This window comes from Phyllostomus discolor, chromosome 6 (assembly GCF_004126475.2).
Source record: "Phyllostomus discolor isolate MPI-MPIP mPhyDis1 chromosome 6, mPhyDis1.pri.v3, whole genome shotgun sequence".
In the NCBI taxonomy this organism is placed as follows: domain Eukaryota; kingdom Metazoa; phylum Chordata; class Mammalia; order Chiroptera; family Phyllostomidae; genus Phyllostomus; species Phyllostomus discolor.
In genome coordinates this window covers 85,606,603-85,633,421 of record NC_040908.2, presented here as the reverse complement: position 1 = coordinate 85,633,421, position 26,819 = coordinate 85,606,603, and positions in this window count along the sequence as shown.

Genomic DNA, 26,819 nt, shown 5'->3' with positions numbered 1-26,819 from the left:
GCTCAGTCAATGAAGATAGTTTTTGACAGGATTATACTAAAAAGTCACTTGGGTTTCTCTTGTTCCCCTATCTGCAGAGAATAGTTAAGAGTGGTAGGTGGGATGTAAGCTGTGAAATGGGGAACATCCCTGAATTAACTCCTTACTGATGCTAACAGTGGGCTTTGGAAGAGGAAGGCTGTGGGGAGGGGCTGGGAGGAGTTGGGCTGGTGGTCCTCACTCCCACAGTATGCTTCTGGGCTGATCCTGGGGCAGCTCCCATCCTGGTCTGGGGATCTGGTTGTTGCAGACACATCCACAAGGTCCCTGGCAGGTCTCACTTTCCAAGATCTGGCCCTGCGGACTTCAGCTCTGCCTTCCACCCAGTCCCTGCTCAGACCTTTCCAAAGGGCTTAGAGTCATTCATGCAGCAGCACATTTTAATTTGGGGTTGGAAGTGAGTGGAGAGCCCAGAGCTCCTGAAACCTGTCACTTTCAGGGAGGCAGTTAGAGGCCTGCAGGGAGCAGGTTTGGACGTTGGCTTATTACTTTGTCTGTTTCAGTCAGTCAGTCAGGCAGTTACGTTTATTAAGTGTCTGTAGTGCGGACAGTACTGCACTGGGTGTTGTAGGGTAGGGATGGGAAATAGAAAATGTTCAGCCTGACTTGTAGAAGTTAGGACACACATCGGAAAACACATGACAGAATTTATGTCACTGAGTGTGGTTTTATGAGCTATGTCTGTACAGGGTAGGGAAAGCTGAGCCGGGGCTGGGGCTGGGATTGGGGCTGGGGTTGGGGCTGGGACTGGGGCTGGGGCTGAGAGCTGGATGAGATTCATCGGGAAAGGCTTTCCAAGGGGAAATTCATTTGAGCAGGTTTGGAGCCACTCAGGGCCCAGAATGCTGGAGAGGACAGGCCTAAAGCATAGAAGGGACAATGGTATATAGAAGCAGGACCTATAGACAGAAGATAAGCCTATTGATGTGGTTGGAGCAGGTGGTCTTTGAGGCAATAAAAGAGGTGATGTCTGTGACATTGTCTTGGGGGAGAGTGGTGGACAGGAGGGGAGCGGCGAGAGCAGGAGCAATGATAGGTGAATGGGACAGTCATGTATATTCTGGCAGCTATGAAGCTTTACAGGGAGGGGCTGAGGCAATGCTCCTCTCCCTGCATAGGTGTGTGGGGTGTGTGTATGTGTGTATGTTTGGTTTGGTTGGGCTTGGTGTTGAATTACTTAGGGCTCTGATTGCAGACAATGGAAACTGAAGTGAAGTAGCTTAAAGCAAAATCTAGGAGACTTTTGAAGCTGCTTGTATTGCAAGCCCAGTTTTTATTCAGGTCGTATGTTTCTTTGGTGGTGGATTAGAGACATTAATGGGGATAATGGCAGAGATAAAGCCTCCCGTTTTGCCTGCCCCCCCCCCCCCCCACCCCAGCATTGACCCCCAGCAGGGATTGGGGCTTCAGGGAAGGCTTAGAACCAGTGCCAAAAAGCTGTTAGGCCTCTTTCTTTCCTTCTTGTCTCTGTTCCTTCCATACAGCCTACCTTCCTTTTCCTCCTTAGACTGCAGGGCAGATGGCAGGCCACTGTAATGAAACAAATTTAGACTAAATTAGAATTTCCTTATCTCTAATTGCTGGTGTTGGGAGAAAAAAATCAGATTGGCCTGATGAGTCCAATAGCTATCCCTAATTCAGCAGACTCCTGCTCGGGTGGGGAGGGTGGTCACAGGGCACAGCATGACTGCCGGCCCACCCCTGTAGGTGAGAGGGGCAGGGAGAGGGACACTGTGAACTGGGCAAATGCCCTGAAAAGTCTCTTGGTAAGTGACTGTAAGGGAAAAAGAAGGGAGCTAGGCTGCTAGTATGGAGTTGCCTGTGGTGTAGTGGAAAGGCAAGGGATAAAGAACAAGCATACCTGGGTTCAAGTCCTGACTCTAAACAGCTTGTGACCTTAGTCACATGTCCCTCCCGCTGAGCCCTTGTTTCTTCATCTGTCACATGAAATGTTGGGCTGATTCTTCCTAGCTCAGAAAGTGTGTTTCTCTTGCCCAGGTGTGAGACAATGAGGGCCTGGTTTGGGATGAGGGCAGTGGGAATGAAGTGGATGTGAGAGAAATATGGGAATAAACAGCAGGAGTTGGTTGTGGAATGTACAGTAAAAAGAAGATTCGAAAGGACTTAGATGCTGGAGGATGGTGCTTTTCCTCACAGGAGAAAAGGCCCATCTGCAGGGAGAGAGAGATCGCAAATCTAGTTTTACAGGGCGGGGTGGGGCATCTGAGGTGACAGCCCATACAGAGGTAGTCACTTACCAAACACCACATGGTCCAGGTTAGACACGTAGATTCGAAAGTCCCTCTCATAGGTGTAGTATTTGAAACCAGAGGAGATCCTGATGTTGATAGAGGAGAAGAGGGGGTAAAGAAATTAGAGGTGACTGGGAGATAATGATGGAGGAGGAGCCACAGAGCTGTGGAGTTGGGAGCAGGGGTTTCAGCTGGGCAGTGGGGCTGCCCAGATGTGTGAGAAACAAGAGCAGACAGGAGGGGCACACTGGCCCCTCCTCCTCAGGGAGCAATGGGCCATGCTGCCAGCTGCAAGGGGTTTAGGCAACACGCAGCCAATTCTTGGAAAAAATGAATTGGGCAATGAAGACAAGAAAGAAAAAACAGGACAGTAGCTCGAGGGACCAATGGAGTCCGTGGATTCAAGGAAAATCTCTCTCCTTTTCTCCCTCTGCTCTAGTTTGAATGTTTTTGTCCTGACAAAATTCATATCTTGAAATCCTAAACCCCAGTGTGACTATATGAGGTGCCTTTGGCAGGTGATTAGTGTCCTTGTAAAAGGGACTCCAAAGAGTGCCCTCACCTGCTGTGCCATGCGAGTACTCAGCAAGAAAAGGGCCATCTATGAACCAGGAAGAGACCTCTCCCCAGACTCTGAATCTGCTGCTGCCATGCTCTTGGATTTCCAGCTTCCAAAACTGTGAGAAATAAGTATCTTCATGTGAACTACCCAGTTTGGGGCATTTTTTAAAAAAATAGCAGCCAAAATGGACAAAGACAACCTCCAGTTCTTTCACCTTTCAGCATGTGAAGATCTCAGTTGTGACCCTCAAGGTCTTGGAAGCATAGAGTTAGCTGGTCCCCTCTGCCATCCTCCTTGGTGATCTTGATAGTCTAGTGAGAACTTGGTGAATAGTGGGCTGTTCAGGTGAAGGATTTTTTTCTATAGCTGTTGAGCTCAGATCATTAAGACCGGAAGATTAAATATGCTTCCTAAGGCCCTGTCTGTGGTTGCCACTCCAATCAAGAGCAAAGGGCCACCCTTGATTTCTGGACCTAAAGTACTCCAGGTTGTGCAAGCCAAAAAATTAGGATGATTGGGTGTTGAGGGTATCAGAGTCTTTAAATTCACTTGCAGAATGACTACACAGTGCTGATACCCAGTGCCCTGTCACTTCATGACTCTTTCAGCTTCCAAAGGGCTCGGGGGAGCCTCCCATTTTGTTCATCTTGCGTCTCATTTAACCTCATCTCGCTGATGTTTCTCAAGCAGAGGTTTTAAAAATACAGATAATAGTGTCGTGATTGCCAGAGGAAAGTGGGTGGAGGGGAGGGAGAGATTCTAAGGGAGAGATAAATGGTGATGGAAAGAGACTGGACTGGGGGTGGTGAACACCCAATACCATATACAGATGATGTATTGTGGAATTGTATACTTGAAACCTATATAATTTTACTAGCCAATTTTACCCCAATAAATTCAATAAAAGCATGCAAACAAAATGCAGGACCTCCTCTTGCTTGAAATTTCCTTCTTCTACAACATCTTTGCCATTAATAGGGCTAGCCTCTAGCCTCCAACACCTAATTGGCAGTGCTGTCACCGGCTGCTGCTAATGATGCACCGTCTTTGCTGGGAAGGAGGCCCCAGAGCTCTGCCGCTCCTCCACACTCCTGCCTTGGAGAGTGATGCTCCAGTCGAACTTGCCCCTTGGATCAATCTGCCTTTTACATCCCCTCCAGAATGGGCTCCTAATGGAGGCTGGAATGGATTCTGCATGGAAGGCTGGGGAGGATCAGCCTAGGCAGCAGCCCAGGTGGACATCTGCCCATGGCAAGGTGAGTGCTTCTGCCAGCCAGGCCCTCAGGCTTATCTTTTGGTTGGTGTTCAAGCTCAAGGCTGGCTTGTGGTTGACAAGAGTGCCCCAAGGGTTCTCTCACTCGAACATACACACTCTTCTCTTTCATGCTGGCTCTGCTATGGAGACAGTAGGAAGCCAGCAGGTTTTGAGGTGACTTGAGACCCTCTCATGCGTTGAGTCCCCCTCATGCGTTGAGTCCCCACTAGAAGAGCCAGGGAACTCAGAGGTGGAGGCAGACTGTCCACCTGAGGGCCTGAACTTGGCTTCCCAGGAGCCTGCATGGCTGAGTGGAAGTCGGGAGTGAAGCACTGCCCTGCACCCCAGCACAGAGAACCTCCCTGTTCAGTCACAGATACAGGGACTTTTCAAAAACAACTGTGTTCCTGCCAGTCCTTCATGTTTACCTACTCAGAGCATAGATTTTCTAATGAAGTCTTCCTACTGCATGATTTAGGTTCATTTATATAAATTATACAGTGATTTATATAATGGCCTACTTGGAGCACTATAAATTCTACAGCATCCATGTAATTTATTATTCAAACTCTGTATAAATCATGCAAGATGAAGAGACAGATTGTGTGTAAGGATCACAGGCTTGGTTCAAATTGCCTTATGGAAACCTGAAGTGGGCTTTGCTTTCAGTATGGAAAACAAACAGATACACAAGCATATCAATTATTTTGGGGGGAGTTGGGGGTATATCAGCAACCTTTGTTTCTTTGCTCAAACAGTGCAGGGTCCCATGGACTTTGCTACCGCTCTGGTCTCAGACTATAGGATAACCTGTGTGCAAGCTGACTTGCTGTTAGAAGGGGCCCATGGGCTCTGTGAGCAGGGACTGTGCACTGGTACGCTGACATTTCCAGGCTTTGAGAAGTGAGCCATGCTTCATGCTGAAGTGACAGAAGAGGTCCTCAGGCTCTTGTCTGAGCCCTAGCAACTTGGCTTAAAATATATCCTCAACCTGCCTCTTCATTTTCTGTCGGCCAATTCCTTCTTCATATTTCCTTCTAGGTAGCAGTGGGGAAAGGAAACTTATGGCTGTTTATGAGGAGGCCTGTTCTTCTTCACCCCTCCCAGATCTGGGAACAGGATGCCTTTGGCCTAGAAGTACAATTTCAGGATAACTGTGAATGTGGCAGGTACATCACTCACCCACTCACTCAACCGCCCACTCACTCATTCATTCACCAAACGAGCATCTATTGAGCGCTTCCTAAATTCTAGGTTCTGAGAGAGAGAGAGAGAGAGAAAGAGAAAGAGAGAGATAGGGAGGGAGAGAATGAAGTGCTATGCAGAGTGGGTAAGGCCATCCTGAAGTCAGTCAGGACAAGAGTGGAACAGTCTTGGAATCAGACAGCTTCTCCAGCATGCAGCCAGGTGGCCTTAGGAAAGTTTGTAACCTCTGAAGAACCTACCTATTATCAGAGATCATTCTATAGAAATAAGTGACATTATGGCTTGGCAGATGATAAATGCTTAAAAATGTTAGTTTTTATTTGACATGAATTCTACCCTCTCAAACCATAAAATATAGAAGACTTGCAGAGTTTATATATAAATAACAATGACATAAGATAGAAAAATATATGTATCATTAAGAAAGGAGCAGATGGAGTGCTAACCCAACCTGTTTTTTAATCATTTGAATATTTTGTAATAAGAAAATCATAGACATGGTACAAATTCAAAAGCCTCTAAAGAAATACCCACGGCTGTCCCCAGCCACTCAGGTTTCCTCCCTGGGTGCAGCCACTGTTCGCAGTCTCTTGTGTGTCTTTGCACATGGAACACGTGTGTCTATGTGCTCTTCCTTTTCACACAAATAGCGATACATCGCCACTGTCCAGATAGCTTTTTTTTTTCACTTAGCAGTGTATGTTGGAGCTTACTCCGCGCACTGGTTCAACCTGCCCCATACCTTTCCGTTTTGTGGGAAGACTGCTGAGTTAACTGAGTCTGCATTGGCTAACTTTTTGGTGGCTGCCAATATCTGCCTATGACCAAAAAGTGCAGGAATAAATATCATTTCTAGTTAAAATATCTCTCAGGGTTAAATACCTAGATATGGTGTTGTTGGGACAAGGAGTATATACATTTGTAGTTTTTACAGCTGCTGCCAAATTGTGTTTTCCAGGCCTGTGCCACCCTCACTTCCCCAGCAGTGGGAGAGAGCACCTGCCTCGCACAGCTGGCGACCACGGTGTGCTGCCAAACTCCGACCTTCAAGACTGAGTATCTTTTCATCTTTAGGAGCTATTTGTATTCTTTTAAATGAACTACCTATTCATTTTTCAATAGAGGAGCTGATTTTTATTTTTCTCATTGATTTGAAGGAGTTCTTTATATAGTGAGGAAACTAGCCTGCGGTCAGCGGTGACGGCATGTGCACTGCCACTGGTACCATCCCTAGACCCAGTCGAGAGCATCCAGGCCACGGCTGCTCTTGGCCTCCTGTGGCTGTGCGCTTCCCCACAGGGCGAGAAGTCCGTAGCACTGAGGGTAGTGGTCTTACCTTCTAGACCTTCTATGGTACATGGGATTTCCTGCTCCAACAGCCCCAAGCCCATGACCAGGCCTCATTCCCAGGCACAATCTCTGGAGAGTGTACTGTGCTGCGGGTGGCACACCCCTGGGCCCAACATGCACACGCGTGTGTGTAGGGAGAGCGTGGATGTGCAGGCTGGGTTGCTCACGAGCACGAGTGCTGGGAGTGGGAAGGAAAGGGGAGAGGCTGGGCTGGCTCCTCCTATGGCCATGGCATGGTGTGGAGCTCTAAAGTTCAACCTGGCCTTCCCAGTCATTTTGAAAGCATATTTGTCAAGGTAGGAGAAAAAAAACATTTTATTTAACAGTGTATTAGTTTGATTTGTAATTTTAATATTATGACATATGCTACATGGGCCTCTGTTTGTAGTCTCTCCCTGGCCACTTGTCCAGTGCCCTGCAAATTTCAGGCAGGACTAAGCACATCCCCTAGGGTCAGCAGCAACAGAGGGCATCCGGTGTTCATTTGCATAACTTTGGCATGAAGTCACAGGCTTCCAATTTATGATGGGTGTCAGAGCTTGAAGGAAGTATAAGAAAGCCCACCTCACTTTGGATAGTTGTTGTCTCACCACCATTTTACAGGTGGGGCAGCAGAGGCCCATTGAGGTTCGGTGACTTGCCCGGAGTCAGTCCGCTTGTTCCTTTTTTTCAGGCCGTGTGCTACCTTTGCTAGGCATTTCTGTGAAAACTGATTAAAAATCCAGCTTCTCATTTTGTATTCAAATCAGATGGTGATAAAATCTCAATCAAGAGAGAATAAATGTAGCTTCAAAGGCAGGGATCAGAACGGATTTCATAGCAGACTGGAACTGTCTGTCTTCAGAGGCAGACCCCAGTGACTGACTTTCACAGTGGAGGGTTCCTGTCTTTGATTTCCTCCTGTGCCATCACGTGGAAGCAGAGGCACCTGATAGTTGGAATGATGCTGTCAGAAATGTTTATGCTGGTGTGGAGTTGTTTGCATCCCAGCCTGCACGTTACTCTAACAGCACACTGGCAAACATAACACTTTCCCCAAGTAATGAGAGAAACCAGCAGACATTTAGAGGAAGTTGGCTGCTCATAGACACAGGAAGCACAGCCCCATAGACCAGGGCTTCAGAATCATGCCAGTGGGGCTTTTAAACTCAATTTGTGCTCCTTCGTGGTAATGAAGGGAGGCCCTGCAGAAAGCTTGGCATTAACCTCAGGCCTGGCAAGCACCCCCAGGTGAGAGACACTCACAGCTTCACCAGGTGAACCGAGAGCACTGTGCTGCTCACCCTCTCCTGCCACCCCCATGCTGAGTGGAAGCCTCTGTGTGTTTGTGTGTGTGTGTGTTTGGTGGGACAGGGGCGGGGAGCAGGGGACCTCAGCAGGTGTTGCCCTCCTCCCCAGGGAGATCAGTCACCTGTCACAGCCATAGGTGGGGACTGCTGTAGCCTCCAAAAGTCCTTGCTGCCCAGAGAGTCCAAGGGCACACTGCCCCTGGGGACTGAAGACAGGGTGGGGGATGAGAGGAGACAGGTTCAGGCCCAGGGCTGATCAGGTGATTCTGCACCTCTGCCTCTCTATGCCTACCTGTTGGTTTGCCTCTTCCACTGCCATTTATGGCCAAGACAGTTTCCACTAAGAAACAACTCAAGGGGTTGCTAAAGTTAGATTCCTCCCAATGCAACACTAGTCTTGTTTCCAAGAGGAGAAACTGGGTCACCCTGGAATCTAGTCAGTGTTCAGCATGGTGTGGTGGAAAGCATGCAACGTCCAGGGCCAGACCCCTGCTTGAGCCTGGCTCTCGCTCCATAACCTGTCAGCCTCACCAGCCAAGCAGTCTTGTCCTCTGTTAAAAGGAATGAAAATACGTCTCTCCATGTGCTAGGATCTTAAAAGGTGATATAGAATGTGCTAACCACAGTTTACCTTGCTTAGTAGCTACTATTTATAGAATTCTACACTACTAAAGTGCTTTTAACTTTATAAATATTATCACTTTGCTTCTCACTAATCCTCAGAGTGATTTTATAAGTGAAGAAGGTTGAATATTATTCCCTGTTAACAGACAAGAAGAGTAAGGCACAGAGAGGTTTTGACAACTTAATTCAGCAAATATTCTTGATCATCTGTTGTGTTCGTAGTGCTATGCCTTCCATCTGCAATTCCAGTCCTTGAGAAGTTTATAAAGTGATGAGCAAGGCTGACACGTGCAGTAAAACCAACTCAGCGAGGGGAGGCACTTGGGCTATTTTGTTCACTGGTGTATCCCTAGTGCTCCACGAATGTTTGTTGAACAAACATCAATGACATGATTCTAATGCAAGACATAGGGATGTGCAAAGTCCTCTGGAAATTCAAAAGTAGGGAGAAGAGTTCTGGCTGGGAAGCATGAGGAGTGCTGCAGGGAAGCAGTCACAACTGGATGGGCTTGGAAGGGGTGGTGGGACCTTGACGGGCTGAGACGAGAGGGAGGGTATTCCCAGCAGCAGAGACAACAGGGCCAAAGACCCGGCCTGCATGTGGGGGACATGTTGATGACACCTGAGCTGGCTGGAGATTGGAGTGTGCGATGCCCAAGTTGGGGTCAATATTTGGGCAACTACACATGTAGGGTGCCAGAAAAAGCCCAGTTTGCGCCTGGGCTTTTTGTGGATCAATGAAAACCTGTTAATTATTTTTAGTGCCACTGTTTACTTCCAGCGGTGTCTTGGTTCAGAAGATACATCATATGCTCACTCCTACTACAGTGAGACGTGGGGCCATAAGACAGCTTAGTGAAAGATAAAGGAGAGGAGGCCACAGAGCTAGAACTTCAGTTTCGTGATTTGGGCATCAGACCTCAGTGTCTGTAGGGTCATGGTGTGAGCGGACGAGTGAAGCTGGCAGAGTGGACAGCTGCTGGGACGGTGGCTGCCATGTAAATGTGTGGACCCAGGCTATCAGTCGGGGTTCTCCAGAGAGGCAGCAGCAGTAGGATCTATGTCCCAGGTGGGGCAAAAGGAGGTTTACAGTTGTTTGTGTGGAAAATAATACAATAATAAATAAATAATAATATAAGAATAAACTTTGTGTTTCACATACTCACAACTGTAAACCTTCTTTTGCCCCACCCAGAATGTATCTACCTCACGTCCTGCTCTCTGCAAGCTGGAGACCCAGGAAAGCTGGTAGCATAATTCAGTCTGAGTTCGAGGGCCAGAGAATCGATGAGGGCGGCAATGGTATACGTACCAGTCTGAGTCCAAAACTTTGAGAACCGGGAGTGCTAATGTGAAGGGCAGATGAAGACGGATGTCTTAGCTCAAGCAGGGAGTGCACATTTGCTCTTCCTCCACCTTTTTATTCTATTTAGGCCCTCAGGGGATGAGATGAGACCCACTCATCTTGGGGTTGGAGATCTTTACCCAGTTCACCAACTAAAAGTCTGACCTCTTCATGAAACACCCTACCAGACATACCCAGAAAAAAATGTTTAAATATCTACCTAGACATTCCTTAGCCCAGGCAAGTTGACATATAAAATTAACCATCACACTGGGCTTGCCAGGCCTCCTGGTGTTTGAGACAAGCCAGATGTCTGAAATTTTATCTGCAACTCCTGATTTTAAAATATTGCTAAAAGATATTGCAAACACTGTGTAGGTCACACAAAACCTATCTGCACACTGTGTCTGGCCTGAGGCCACCAGTCTGCCCCTCTGCTGGGCAGGGGGGCTCAGGGGGAGAATTCTGAGGAGGGGGGTGACCTGGTTAGAGCTGATGATCACTGGGACCTTGGTGTCAAGTTGGAGTTGAAAGGATGAGAGTGGAGGTGGGACTTATACCTGGGTGGTCCTTGCTGTAGTCTAAGCGAGCCATGCGGCAGCTCTGAATGAGGCCGGGGGCAGTGGGACCACAAGTGAAAACAATATACTAGATGCATTGCAGAGGCCTGGGGTGGGGCGGGGTGGGGGGTAGAAGCTGCCCTCTGCCTGGCCCACGGAGGTTGTGGGGGAGGACACAAAGAATTGAGGTGGAGGGTCCCAGTAGGTCTGTGTTTTTACCTGATAGTGAAAGGCTCCACAGTAGACCAGAGTGTCCAAGAGCATAAGCCCCCTGAAGCTTAGCTTCTTCCTCAGTGGGTCCCGTTTGGAATTCAGCATCATCTTTGAGGAGAGAGGAACGCCCAGAAGCTCTGGTGGTACAAGTGCTGGTGGTCAGTCCCTTTGGTCAGGGAAACCTAGCTGCTGGGGGGTGGGTGCATGGCTGAGCCTACTAAAGGGTTGAATGTAGTCAGCCCTGGGGAGGTGCACTGACTTCCCAGCCAGCCTCCAATGGTGCGTGAGTAACCCATTATAAGCTTGGTTAATTCATTTGGGGGATATACGCTAACTCTTGGTCATCACCGATAGCATTTATGGTTCATAGAAGACTTTTCTTTAAAAGAGCAGGTATTTCAGATAGCCACAAACATAACTGTTTCTTCACTGATCCTGATCCAGAGGTATGATTTCATGATTCTGGGAGCCAAATAGGAATCTGAGCTGTTGAAGTCAGAGGTGGCCTTCTCATCCTGGGAAATTAACTGAGGTGCAGGCCAACAAAGCCAAAGTCACATATGAGGTCTGTTCAGAAAGCATCCAGCCATGTAGTATTGAAAACAGAGACATTTATTGAAGAAGATACAAGATACAAGAAACACTGTACACAGGACAATGATGCCTCAGTCACCTTCAAAGCAGGCACCTTGGGACCTCACACAGTTCTCCCAATTGCCATCAGCTTCCCTGTTGTATTTTCCTGAATCTCATTAATGGTCTGAAATGTCTTCCCTTTCAAAGGTAATTTCAGTTTTGGGAAAAGCCAGAAATCACAGGGCACCAAATATGGCCTGCAAGGGGGCTGTGTCACCTGCGTGATTTGATCTTTTGCCGAAAAACTCAGTACAAGACATGATGGCTGAGTAGGCAGTTTGTCATGATGAAGCTGCCAATCACCAGTTGCCCATAGCTGCAGTCCTGTTCGTTGCGTTGTATTTCTCAACAGATGAAGAACACTGAGGTAGTACTCCTTATTAACTATTTGGTCTGGAGGGGCATATTTTCTGAAATCAAAAAACACAGTTGACATGATCTTGATCTTGCTGTGACTTTGCTGCACCTTTTTTGGGCATGGAGAACTAGGTGATGTTCATTGGAATGACTGGGCCTTCATTTCTGGATCATATGCATAGCCATACACCTACAATTCATCTCTGGTTATGACTTTCTTGAGGAAATCTTGTTCATTGGTAGAAGTTTGAATCAAGCCATTAGCAACTGCAGCACGTTGTTCCTTTTGCTCTGGTAGCAGAAGCTGCAGAATGAATTTTGACACAACACATTTCATGCCAAGATCTTGAATCAAAATCTCAGACAGAGTAGTTTTTGCAATCCCCAGATCAGCTCCTAGGTCTTGCACTGTTAGTGACTGATCTTTGTTGATTGCAGCCTGTACACATTCAACATTCTCAAATGTTCTGCTTCTTGTAGGCCTTCCAGAACATGGATCACTTCCAACAGATTCTCGACCATCTTTGAAGCATTTGTGCCACACTTTTATTTGTACTGCACTCATTGCATCATCCCTGAAAGCCTTCTGAATCATCTGAATAACTTCCACAGAGGAATGTTCAAGCTTAATGCAAAGTTTGATGCAGATTCATTGGCCTACTCTCTCAGTCATTTTGAATGTGACGGCCACACAGTACACATGCTCACACAGACTAGTACAGTGAAGTTGTCATTGTTCATGCATGTGCATTCCAGTCCACTCTCCTTGGCTGCCAGGTTACATAGAGTTACCCAAACTGTTCTTGTTATATTAACAATATAGGTGATGGCTAATTCTCATCTTGGCCATGAGAGGTGGATCTGATAGTATCTCCATATTATAAATGATGAAACTGAGGATCCAAAGGGAAAGGACAGATAAGGCAGAAAAACAGAAAAAGGACCAAATCAAGTGCCCATCAAAGTAAGAACTACTGTGGGCAGGATGCACCTGACTAGAAGACAGTACTATCTGAACACATGAAGGCCACTGGGTTATATCTTCACTCAGACAAACACTTTCCTGAGGGAGACAAAATAATGATACGCAACTGCCATCCCCGTCTTCCCCATAGCATGAGGGTAAGTATAATGTAGAGGTTAAAGACCAGATATTTGCATGTCAAATCTCAGTCCTACCACTTCATAGCTGTGTGACATTGAACAAACTACCATCCTTTCTGTTTCTCAATATCCCTACCTATAAAATGGGGATAATGATATCTACCTTACAAGGCTGTTGTGAAGCTTAAAGGAGCAAGTACCTATGTAACAGGATGTTTAAAAAGTTTCCACTATGGCACCAAGATACCATAGAGGCTGGAATCCAAAGGAGGAGCTACAGCATATGTAGAAGTATGGTGTAGATGACTAGCCACTGTTTAGCCATATCCTGAACCCCCTCACCACAGTGAGGATATATAAGGGTTGTGAGAGATTGAGTAGGTCTCTATCTGAGAGACTTGTTGGGGAGTTGGGGGTCCTTCCATATCCTCCCTTATCCCCAGAGGGAGTGGGGGAAAGGTGAGAACCACTCAGAGACCTAGAAAAGACGCCTGCCACTGGGGACACAGGGGACTGCTGCAGGGCTCACACCTGTGGTAGTAAAGGATGACATCTAGAGGCAGTCACACTGTCCTCCATTAGCAGGTCAACAGTATTGCATCCTCGGCCAGAGATGGAAGCCATGCTCGAGTAAGCCTGAAAGAGACCCTGCAAAGAGAGAGTCCCCAGCACCAGCACTAATGTACCATGAGTGTTCCCCTGGGGGACAGTTGTTGGGTGTGATGATTAATTTTATGTGTCAACCCGATTAGGTCATGGAATACCCAGATATTCAGCCAAACATTATTCTGGGTGTGTCCACGAGGATGTTTCTAAATGACAGTAACATTTGAATTGGTGGACTGAATACAGCAGAATGTCCTCCCTGGCATGGGTGGGCCTCACCTAATCAGTTGAAGATCTGAATAGAACAGAAAGGCTAACAATGAACTCCTTCAGCCTGTTTACTTTGAGCTGGGACATTGGTTTTTTCCTCCCTTTGGACTTGAACTGAAACATCCACTCTTGGATCTCAAGGCTGCTAGCTTTTGGGCTGGAATTTATGCCACTGGCTTGCCTGGTTCTCAGGCCTTCAGACTTGGATTAGAACTGCACTATTAGCTCTCCTGGGGCTCTAGCTTGCTGATGGCAGGTATTGGAACTTCTCAGGCTCCATAACTGCATGAGCCAATTCCTTATAATAAACCTGTCCATCCATCCATCCATTCATCCATCTATGTATCCATCCATATCCTGTTGGTTCTGTTTCTCTGGAGAACCCTGACTAATGCAATGGGGTTGAAGGGGAGAATAGGGAAGGTTGGAAGAAGAGGCACTGTTCACATGAAAGTGCAACATGAGAAACACTGTCAGCTTTAAAGCCATGACAAGTCCAGAGAATGAGAGGTCATCTTAAGTCAGAAACCATCAGCTAATTACTTACCTTCCTACCCACTTACCTACTCCCTCACTGGCAAAGGAGTGATGCATGGGTCACCGGCCAGCAGTGACCACGGAACGCTACGGATGGCTTGTCGAAACGTGAGAAAAAGCATACACAGAGACAACTGGGGGAATAGGAACAGCAGGGCCACTCCTCACATGGGGAGTGCCTTGGACACCCTCTCTCCTGGAGGGCCCCGCTTTGGCCACCCTCCCTGGTGGGGAGAGTGTGCCATTCCCCCTCCAGAGAGGCTTTTTATTGGTTTCATTTGCATAAGAATTCAGGTAAAAGCTCATTACTCATTGCTAGGAAGTAAAGATCAAACAATAGATAACAAAGAAGTCTGAGGGCCTATTTTGAGTCAGGGTCAAACAGCTGTAAAACTTTAAGGAACAAACTAACTTCCTCCTTGGACCCTTCTCATTCAACTAAGAGCATTCTAAACAAAGCAGGTTTCACAGTAATTTACATGTTTTTTCTTAGGCCTGATCACCTGGGGAATGCGCCCTTTTCAGCACAAAGCTGCACCACCCTGTCATTGTTTCAGGCTTAGGTGGAGCAAGGGAAGTGAGGCAACCAAGAGATAAGGAGATTTTCTCCCAGACGATGAGGACTCAGGCTCTGTCAAAGCCGAGGAGTGAGGGTCCATCACCCCTTTTTGCTGTAGCCCCCAAAGTCCTTCTTTTGGGGGCCTCCCACATGATCGTGCCTGTCTTAGGTTGTTCCCCCCTTGGGGAATCTTACCTGTCTTTGGCTAACCGACCAAGCTTTGGGGTTCAGTTATGAATGAAGCAGCAGAAGCAGCGCTACTGCCAGGGAGATAAGCTTTTCTCCTTGCTGGCTTACGGTTCCAAGGGTGTTCCCTCAGCCTTAGCCTAAGTGGGGGTTACAGCTTCTGATACCAGGCAGGGTGGTTCCCAACAAAGGAGTAGCCAAGTAAGATGGGAGGAATTAGGAGACACAAGGTGAAACTGACTTCACCTGTTTCCCAAGATGTAAAGGGCCCCTTTGGCTTGGGGAGCAGTAGAAACTGCCAGGCAGGAAGAAAGAAAGGCTTGCATCAGTCATATCCCTGAGAAGCAGAGAGTTATTTGAGGAAATATGTATGGGGAATAAAGGGGAGGAAGCAACATTAGGCAGAAGGAGAGGCTTTAATGTAGGAGGGCAAAGGAAGGAGAATTGGGGAGGAAGAATCTTAGACCTCAGGGACATGTTGAGCAAGTCTGGACAACCTAGCTAGTACCTTAGCTAGTCCCTTAAGCATCTTCAGCTAGTCCTCTAGTTGGTCCCCAGCTAGTCTCCTAGCAAAGGTTGCCCATCAAAAGTGTCCCCTGACAGGCAGAAATGGCCCAGTTCTAGCACCCTGCTGTACTTGGCCTTTAGCTGGGAGGAGCCCTGGGAAACGTGGCCTTGGTGCAGATGTGGAGGTGGGTGACAGCTGGGCTGTCAGTCAACTCTGTCTGCTCCCCCACAGCAAGTTCTCCTGAAGGAGATTTTGAGTGGTCACCTCCATTGCCACTATAGGTGCACCCACGGCCCTCCATACCCTCCTTGCTTGCTTCCCAAGTCACACATGCTGCAAAGAGCCCACATGCTGCAGAGCCCAGTTGGGAGGGGGAAACAATTGAACTCTGTATCAGCTTTCAAGTTTTGGATCTTGCGTGGGACCTGACCATTGTAATTGTTGATTTGGGACTCTTTGCATTTTAAAGTGACGGTAAAATTTTTTATTACATAAGAGTGAGTAGAAGAGCTATGTAGACGGTTGGAGTTTTCATCCAAGAAGGGTCACCCCCACTGAGGAGGTGAAGATAAACTGTGGAACTCAAGGTAAAAATACCTTTGTGATACCATTTCCTGAGTCCTGCTTGTTTGATGCAGTGGGTACAGCTACAAAGTGCTTAGAATAGTGGCCGGCCTACAGTGACCACTAAATAATAGAGGTTAGCTTCATTCAACGTAGAGGTCCTAGAAGGAGGAGAGAGAGGAGACTGGGACAGGAAAGGAAGGGGGAAACAGCAAGGGCAGATGCAAATTTGTCAGCGTGGATAACCAGCTTTGCTGCTGGAAGCTAAGCTCTGGGGGTGCCCTGCCCAAGCATGAGGTCTTCAAGTGGCCTGGGCCTGGGAAGGGATGGCTGAACATGTGGCATTAATTAGTTCATGAAGGAAGAAGAGAAAGAGGCCCATCTCTCCTGCTGGCTGGAGCCCACCTCTCGGGGGCACATGTGTTTTTCCCTGGAGGAGTGGGTGTGTCTTTAATTCAGAAAATAACCCTCCTCCACTGGCCCTAAAACATCAGTCATTTCTATTGAGCCTTGCCAGTGGCTATGAAGGGATTGGTACAAGTGAAAAACCCATTCATTCCTGTTATTAAGATGCTGAAAATACAGTTGGTGAGAAAAGACATGCAAATAGAAAATGGATAATATAGACTTAACAAAAGCTCAAAGTAAAAGCTCCAGGTGATAATGAAGACATAGCAATTTTCACTGGCAGATGAATACTTCAGGCCAGAATTGCTATTGGAGTTCAGGATGGGGAGCTCATTGGACTTGGAATCAGACAGGTAGAGATGGAATCACATTCCTCTCTTCATTTGCTGAGTGAACTTGAACACAGTACTTAGCCACTTTGAACTTCAATGACCTAACCTGTCAGGTTTATGGGACTATGAGAGAATAAAATATCATGCTGGTGAAAACATACTGTTTCATAACTGTTCATTCCTTGCTTCCTTTCAGATGGCTGGGTTGGCGAGAATGGTTAAGGGCTAACTGGTTTGAGCTGGGTCTTACACTAATAGGTTTGGTGTGCTGTCATCACAGGTATATTATACAGGAAAAGTGTGGAGGAGGGAGAGTTCCAGGTGTTTTGGTTAACGGTGACTGAGAGAGTTTGATTAGTATATGGGACATAATAAATATGAGTGGAAAGGTGAGTTGGGGCTTGAGATTGTGGGGGTCCTTGAATTCCAGGATCATAGTAATAACTATGACCATTTAGCTAGTGTGATAGGCTGAATTCTGTCTCCCTCCAACTTCATATGTAGAAGTCCTAACCCCCAGTACCTTAAAGTGTGAATACATTTGGAGACAGGATATTTACAGAGGTGATTAAAGTAAAACGAGGTCTTTAGGATGGGCCCAACATGACTGGTGTCCTTATAAGTAGAGGAGATTTGGACACAGACACACAGAGGGATGTCAATGTGAAGACAATGGGGAGAAGATGGCCTTCCATAAGCTAAGGGGAGAGGCCTGGAACAGATCCTTTCCCCATAGCCCTCAGAAGGAACCGACCTGTTGACATCTTGATCTCAGACTTCCATCCTCCAGAACTGTGAGAGAGTAAATTTTGGTGGTTTAAGCCACCCTGGTGTCTTGTTACAGCTACCCTAGCAAATGAATACCGCAAGGGCGAGCACTCTACATGTATTATCTTGTCAATAGGCAATGGGTGTATTTTCACCCCTTACAAACTTGGCGTCTGGCTTGGGTTCAAATTCTGGCTCCACCATTTATAGGTTGGACATCAGATGCAGATGATAATAACAGTGGAGTTGGGGTTGGAAGAGGGTGTGTAAGTGATGGGGAGGTTTACTTAGGACCTAAGAAGGACTAAGCCACACACAGCCCAAAGTGCTGTCCTGGACTTGGTCTCAGGAGGATATCTATGGGCCCTATAATTGCTGGCAGACTCTTTACCAGTTTTACCTGGATCTTGACCCAGAGCTCTCCTATAATTTTCCATACAAAAGTTTTTGCTTCCAGCTAGATATTGCTTGTGAGGGCTTCACCTTGAGGGGCCCTTGATTTAGTCTGTATTCTCTGTTCTATTGTCCTCAGCTCACTTCCTTGACTGCCTTGACCATTGTCCCTGTATGTAACAAGGCGTTGGAAATTTTTTTTATTTTAAGATTTTATTTATTTATTTTTAGAGACAGGGAAGGGAAGGAGAAAGAGAGGGAGAGAAACATCAATGTGTGGTTGCTTCTTGTTGTGCCCCCTCCTGGGGACTTGGCCAGCAACCCAGGCATGTGCCCTGGCCTGACTGGGAATCAAACCAGTGACCCTTTGGTTCATAGCCCCTGATCAATCCACTGAGCTATACCAGCCAGGGCAAGGGGATTGTTATGGACTGAATGTTTATGTCCCCCAAAATTCATATGCTGAAATGCTAACCCCTAAGGTAATAGTTTTAGGAGGTGGTCTTTTGGGATAGGGATAGGGAAGGTATGTGGGTGTGGGGCCCTCATGAAGGTCAGTGCCTTAGAAAAGGGGCCACAGGGGGCTCGTGTGCCCTCCTTCTGAGGGCTCAGTAGAAGCTGGCATCTGCAGCCTGGGGGAGGACTGTCATCAAAACCTGACCATGCTGACATCCTGCTCTCAGGCTTCCAGTCTCTAAACGGTGAGGAATGAGTGCTTATTGTTGAAGTCACCCAGCCTATGGTGATTTGTTACAGCAGCCCGAACTGACTAAGATAGTCATCAGCTGGGTGGTGGGGCGAACATAGTTTTTTAAAGCAGAAAGTACTAGGAGTCAATAAAGAACTAAATGTAACTGGAATAAGAATATAGGGTAACTTTATTGGCTTTAAAAAAGTACATTTTATATTTTTCTCCACTTAAAAGTTATATTTATTACAATAACATTCTCTCATGGAAATAAAAAGAAAGAAAAATATTATTCATTCTGATTACAAAAGGATAACAGAGAAATTGGTACACTGAGCAAGTGGTTATTCCTTGAGTATACACAAACCACTTCCAAATTGTTGTTCAAACTGTTGTTCAGGACTGTTCAAACCTGCTGCCTGGCTAGTACTTCTTTGTTCCTTTGACAGTCTCTAGGCAGGTCTCATGACTACTTCTACCACTGTCAATAAAATTCTCTTGCCACTTCTAAGCACGAAACTCACTTTTCAGTAATTTAAATGTCCACTCCATGTAACAGCAAACTTTGGACTTTAATTTAAAAATTTTCTGTAACAGAGATTGGAAACTGTCCACCAAAATCTGCTTTTTCCGTTTTCCATTATAATGAGAGTTCTGATCACCTGCATGGCCAAGTGGACTACATTTCCCAGTCTCCCTAGCAGTCAGGAATAATCATGTGACTGATTTCTAGCCAGTGGAATATGAGTAGAAAGGATATGTTTCATTTTTAGCCTGCCCCCTCAAAAACTTCCCATATTTGCTCCTCCACATAGTTTCCTCTTTCTAGTTGACTGAGATGAGAGTGACCCTAGAGTGCTGTTGGAAGTTGGGTGTTAAGGATGATCAGCCAGGGTCCCTGATTAATTGTGTGCAGGAAAGCCTCCTGCCTTCCTTACTACCCCAACCTGAAACTTTCCTGTACTGTCATATGAACAAGAAACAAACCTCCATTATGTTTAGTCACCAAATGTCTGGGGCTGTTTGTTATTGCAGCTAGCCTACCCTAATACATTCTCCAGGTCCACATCAGGTTGAAAGCCTACAGGGGGAAAGAGGGGAGCTCTCTCTTTTCCTGCTATGTGCCTCCTTTTCCTGCCTTCAACTCTGTTGACCATCTGTAGTTTCTGACCCCTCTGGGGTTGGCAGGAACACCAAGGAGAGGTCAGAGGCAGGAAAGATCTTATTTGACTGGGACCATCATGCTCTTGAGTGTTTTTGTTGTTTTGGTACATACTACAAGTTGACTCCTTCTCTTGTGAGTTGCTTTATGGAGTGTGCTAAATGTCTTCTGTTTGTCCCTCCAGATCTAATCTTTCACCCCCTTCAGTCTGTTCTGGCCCCAGCAGAAGGTGGACCTGTATAAACTGCATTAAAGGGCTCCCTTATTTCTTAGCATCCATTGTGAATTTGACCAATGAGGATCACTGGAAGGAGACCAGAGAGAGGTAGGAGAGAGAGTTTGGGTTATTATTCCCCTGGTTCCCTCCCTGTGGCATTGCCACTGTCTGGCTGCACCCCTCTCTTAAAGGTCACAGCTCCTGTTGGGAAGTTCTTTCCACACACTGCCCTCTGTACCTGGGCTCTGATAACCATTCTTGCCCTTGCCCCTTCAGGACTAGGCTGTTATTAGCTCCAGAGCACTGCACTATCCCCCAAGGTCTCTTTCTACCTTGCCCACAGTTCCATACATAATCTGTTTATTAAACTGTGCTCAAGTGATTTAACTTAAGTGCCACCTCTTCTCCTGGTAGGCTCCGACTAAACAGTGGGCTCTTTGAAGATGCCCTACTAGAAGCATCCAACAGTGTGCAGCTTTGGTGAGATGGGCAATGCATCTACTGCACTGCTAACTTACAATTTACCCTCAGCTTCTGAGCATTCTGTGCTCGTCCCCTCATTGGAAGTCATATCACCTCACAGAGGACTTCACTGGGGCAGAAAACTGAGGCTCAGAGATGTTCTGTACCTTGCCCAGTGCCCCAGAGCTAGTGAGTGGTTGAATGCAGGGTCAACTGCAGCTCCAGGTCTCATCAAAGTGAGTGCTCTTCCCTCTGCCACATGTCCATGTGCATTACCAACTGCTTTCCTAAAGCAGTTGTACATGCTTGTACTCCAACCGATTAAAAAGTGAAGATCACCCTAGTTTTCTGCCTGGTTAGAATTCTGCATGGATAAAAGAATAAATTAATAGAGCTGGCCTCCTTCTGGAAGGAAGACGTATGTCTGGCAAGATGATTCTACCAGGAACTCATAGAAAGGAGATATAACAAGTAATTTAGGCCTGGACTCTACTGTGCTTCTGCTGAACAAGACAGCTGTGACTCAGTGAAAACAAGGTGCCAGCAACAGGCCCCCTCGACAGGCAGGTGAGAAGGCCAAATGGCCATGTTTGCAAACACTTCAGTTTTAGTAGGACTGTCCCTGCTCCTGTAACCAACCCTGATCCCAGCCCCACTGTCCCATACCTGAAATGCCTTAAATTCACATGGGCACCTCTAGGCAAATGCAGTGATGACACCACATCACCTCAGCCTACCTTTGAATAGCAAAACAGGATGGGAAGGTATCTATTGCTCTCTTGCCTGCTACTTCCCAGAGCACAGGTCCCTTGCCAGCTGCTCAGTCCAGGTTTCCTTTTAAGTGGCATCAGTGGTCATGCCCCTAGGAAGCTTTCCTTGATCCTACCTCTCCTAGGTGCTTTCACAATGCCCTGTTCTTATGCCTTCTGTTAAGTCAATAAATGTTTATTCAACATAGATTACATGCCTGGTTCTCTTCCAGGACCTTGTTCTAAAATCTAGACTCTACAGTAGCACTTGTCTTACTATTTTGTAATTGTTTGTTTACTTCAACAGATATCAGGTAAATCACTGACTTTAAAAAGGAAATATTTATATTTTTAGCTGGGCTAAAATTCTAAGAGGCCATATCTTATTATTATTTTTAAAATGTTTTATTTAAAAATTATTTAAAATCCTCTTTGTAGCCTAGTACATTGTACATTGCCAGCAGGTGCTTAATAGATGTTCACTGAATGAATGAATGGATACAGCATCTGGTATTGACTATTGGATAAGCTGGGATTTGAGTTTTGTTCCAACAGACTTTTTTTTTGGCAGGGGAGAAAAAACTGAGCCAGTCAATTGCTGTTCAGTAGCATACCCAAGTCCATGGGGGCAAAGTCCAGATCGGGACTCAGAGTCTTGGAGTGCCCACACCTCTTTCCTTCAATCTCTGCATTGTTCCTGGGCCCTCTTGCCCTTGAGAGGCCAGCACAACTACATGAGGCTGATGTGAAAGAGTTTCTTCTTCTGAATTCTGTGGAAAGGCCCCAGAGAGCTGACAAAACTGTGGGACCTTCACCATTATCTCTAAATGTTCCAGATGAGGACACTCGGGTCTAGAGGTTTATGGCTGCCCAAAGCCACCCAGGTGGAATGGGGGTGAGAAACTAAATCTGTTACCTTTCAGCCATACAACACTGTCAAACCAGGGTTGTGGATTCATGAGGGACCCACCCTGGGAAGGTTTAGGTCTAAGTGCCTCCTCCTCACTCAAAGAAGTACCAACATGCCTGAGTTGATGGCTGGTGAGCAATCACACTCGACAGGGAGGTGTTTGGGAAGGTACTGTGAGTCCTTCTGTCCCCAGCACTCCCAGCGTCTGGCCCAGCTGTGTGCAACAAAGGCTCAGTGAGTGCTTTGCCACAGGAATCTTAGAACAATACAAACAACATTAGCAATTCACAGTTCTCTTAAGTGCTTTCATATACATTATCGCATTTCAGATACCTGCTCATTTGACATTGTTGCAGGGTATAAGCATATGATTAAAATATCAGTCAAGGCAAGTTCTGAAATAAATCAGTCTGTGTTTGAGCATGAGTTAAAAAACAAAACAAAACAAGAAAACAACAACTCATCAATGTAGAGCTAATTCCCTAGTCAGACCCACAACCTACCTCCCACCCACTGTAATTTTGTTCCAGCTTCATACTAACCACTGTACCCTGCACCCTCAGTTCTCCCTGCTTTTGCGCATGTTCTTATTATGCCATCTGTCAGGTATTCTCCCACTTTTATCTGTCTGTGAAAGAATATCTTCCTTAATCTTCAAAGCCCTGGTTATATATCTCCAATTTTGTTATAGTTTTCTTAACACCTTTTTTTGCTCCCTTCACTCCTGCAGAATTAGCTGCTTCCTCCCGGGTGCTCCCACAGACTGTGTTATGTCACTTCTTACATTGTATTGTAACAATTAAGTTTGGTTCATTCTCCTTCATCAGCCTGAGCATCTTGAGAGCAAAGCTGTTTCATTATCTCTGGTGGCCGGTGCCTGATAGGTGTTGGATGCATGTCTGTTACATGACTGAGGACTGTGCCTGAGGCTCCTGGCGGCCAGGTGGGGAGTCCCTGTGGATTGGCACTTATTAACCTGCTGTTCCCCGTGTGTTCCAGCCCAATGCCAAACAGGGCTGGCTCCCTGGGGCTGAGGCCAGAGCTGAGGACCAGATCTCTCTTTCTGCATGAACCTGCCTATCAGGTGATAAACAAATTTCACGTTTTACAACTTATTTGCTTTACTTTCTAACCAGATTTCTCAGCAGAACAAAACAAAACAAAACAAAACAAAACAAAACTCCACAGAAATCCATTCTCTTTGCAAACAATAAAATAAGTAGCAAAGATTAGGGAAGATTTGACTTCTTTGAACCCAGCTGGCAATGTGTTTTATGTTGTTTTTTTTTCCAAAAAATAATAGGCAGTAGTAAGGCCTGTGTATATCTGCACATGTGTGAGTGAGCATGTGGTAGCATGCAGATACACACACATGGATGACAGTGTGGTTGAAGGGCTGTGGGTTTGGAAGGTCAGCCACACTGAGGTTCAAATACAGGCTGACTGCTCATCAGCTGTAGGATCCAGGGTTTCTGTAAAATGGGGATAAAAAGACCTACACTGTGAGCTCACTGTGAGGACCCCAAGGCAGCCAAGAGCTGGTATAGTTCCCCACACTCAGAAACTGTCTCCAAAGGCAGTTGGAGTACTGATGCCTTGTGTTCTTGGAAAGCTCTTTTTCTGGTACCTTACACACACACTTGTCCCATCTGTTTGGCATTAGACAGAACCACCAATTGTCATTTATCTTTTTTTGTGCACCTGTCTATCTTCTAAGTGGCCCTGAGCCCCCTCAAAGGCGGGGCTGGCTCTAATACTTCTTTCTGCCTTGCAGAGACCTTGCAGAGGAGATGCTCACTGGATGGGTTGGCCAGAGGGGCCATGACTCCATTGGGAAGACCTCAGGAAGAGTCTGAATCCCCATGAGTGTCTTCGCCGCTCTGCTTCTAGGTTACACTTCAGACTCTGACTTCTGGGTGTGGGCAGAGCCCTGAAACCAAAAGATCATTTCAGAAGCTGCTTCCAGGCCCTAGTCCTGGTCAAAGGTGTGAGGATGAGTAGCATGATTGGCCAGCCAGACAGAACACAGGCTTCACTGGCAACTCTTCCATCAGGGAGATGCAATCCTTTGGCCTCAGCATCTGAGTCATAGAAATGGGAATAGTAACACTTCCTTCATAGGACTGCTTCCAGGATGAAATGATAAGGCAGTGAAACATAGTAAGTGGAACAGGGCTTGGCACATGTTAAGGTATTTGGGAGGTTGTTTGGTTAACACAATAGTCTTTCAATTTTAAGATGCCACTGATTATGAGATGCATTATAGATAACAAATTTTCAAGAAAAATTTGAGTGTCAGTTACCAATGAAATTCATATGACCTAACCTCAGACACATCAGAGTGCATAAACAAGCTGTGAATTGTCTCCACAGGGATGAATTCCTGAGGGACAAGTACACAAGGTAAGAAGTAGTAACCACCAACACAATTAGATGACTGCCATGGTGACATCCCGATGACCACCCTGACGCAGTGGACCCAAAGCCTGCGCTGCAGCCTCTCCTGGGCCTGCGCCAGAGAGAGACAGTTGGTTGGACTACTGGGCTCTACTTAGGGTTCAGGCCTTTGGAAGTCAAGCCTGACCTAGGCCAGGCATATCCTCAGTGACTGCCCCACCATCAAGTGGGGTCAGCCTGCAGCTGGTGGCTGGCAGACCTGTCTCCACTGCTCGGCTTCCTCGGTGTCCTTAGGGCTTCTTTGGTCCTCTTGGAGTTGGGAAGGAGAGGATAGCTTCTGCTGGAGCTGCCCCCTTTTCTCTGCACTGGCTTAGGCTATATGGCTGGTGCTTGTGTTTTGGTTCCCCTTCCTAAGTTTATTGTATCTGCCAGGATTTAGTCAGGAAAACAGAAGCCACACTAAGCATATCAAACAGAGGAGGTTTAACACAGGCTGTGGGGCACATAGGTGCTGGAAGGCTGGGCCAGCAAAGGGAGACTGTGAAGTTCTCCAGAGCTTATTAACTGCTGGAAGAAGCTACCACAGCTGGGGCTGGGGAACGCATGGGAGGAGCAGCCACCATGGAGGAGAGGCTCTAGATTTGGGATTATGGAAATAACACAGTGATTTAGAGACACTGCCAAAAGAAGAAAGAAAGAGTGCAAGACATAGAGGAAGAACAATAGCTTCTCCTCTTCTGCCTTCTGTTTGCCCTCAGTATCTTTGTTAAGAAAGCTTCTGAGGATGTCAGCTGGTAAAGGGACCTAGGCATTATAGCATAGCATTCAGGGGATGGGCTTGGGTCTGAGAGACAGTAGGTAGAAATAAATACAGTCAGGCAATGAGCAAATATTTATTAATTGCCTTCTAAATGCCAGGCATGGTGGTAGTGCTGGGGAGTCATCAGCGAACCAAACAGAAAAGTCCCTGCCCTCTAAGAGCCCACATTTTAGTGGAGAAATAACCAACAAACATAAAAATGTAAAGTTTATAGTATTTCAGGTGGTAGTAAGAGTCATAAAGAAAATACAACAGGGAAGGGCCTAGGGAGTGGTGAGAGTAGGTGGTGGGCAGGAAAGGTTTTGCTGAGAGGGATATTTCACTGAGAAGTGAGGGAGAGAGCCTTGATGCTGTCTGGGGAAGAGTCAGTATAGGTAGAGACACAGCAAATGCAAAGGCCCTGGGGCCTGTCACATTCAAGGAATAAAACAGAGGCTAGAGAAGAGTGTAAAGAGAGAAGTAATAGGAAATGAAGCCAGGGAGCCAGCTCCCAAGACCAGTTTGGGTTCCAGAAGGAAAAATTGGAAACCCCTTAGAACAAGCAAGTCACCTAAAAATCTTTACACAAGTGTTTATTAGGCCCAGCTCCCTCCTGACAGCAGACCTGGGTTGTTTGCATGGGCCTCCCTCCCACCTCTTGTAGGCTCAGAAAAGAGGTCAAAAGTGTAGGTCTTAAAGAGAGACCCTGCAGGGCCTGGGGGGCCATTAAAAAGCTTTTACACTGAGTGAGATGGAAAGCCATTTTCTTCTTCTGCCCTGCTCAGTACCCGCTTTCTCCTCCCCGTTCCAAATCAGAAGTAGAGGTCCACATGTGTAGGAGACTGTTCTGAGTGGCATGGGCCCAGCTCCCACTTGGAGATGCACAGGACCCATGCCCACAGATAGGTTCTCCCATGGGGAATCAGGCCTGCAATGTACCTAGGTCACTATGAGTCTTGCTTTTTGCTAAAACTCTCTCACCCTGAATTGAGGACATTTACTGCAAAGTAAGTTCCTAAAATTCATGCTAAACCTTCCAAGGATGAGTGTAATCAGTTCAACCACTTTTGCCTTTTCATTTGCAAATATCTCCCTCTTCTGTGATGTGATTAGTGACATTGGCTCCTTTGTTTTCAGTAAAAGGTAACCACCTAAAGCGAACCTGTGTATAGTAAATGAGGACCATCATGTAATGTGCCTGGAGATAGAAATAAAAGCCTGTTATGACAGAGGCTGTGGCTTTTACTCCCCTTGAGAGAAAAGCCATGCTATGCTGTCCCCTTTCCTCCACCGGACTTGGTAGTCCATGTGAATACCTCATTTCATCCATAATAATGCGGACACTGTGGGACAGTGTCTGCATCACACATGGAACCCCAGCTCAGTAACTGGGATTCTCCTTTGTCTGATCCCAACAGATACTCATTGTCTACTAGACTTTTGTCTTGAAAATGGGGCCCTGCCTATATTTCATATCTCTATGTATTTAACCAGTGCTTGGCACCCAATAGG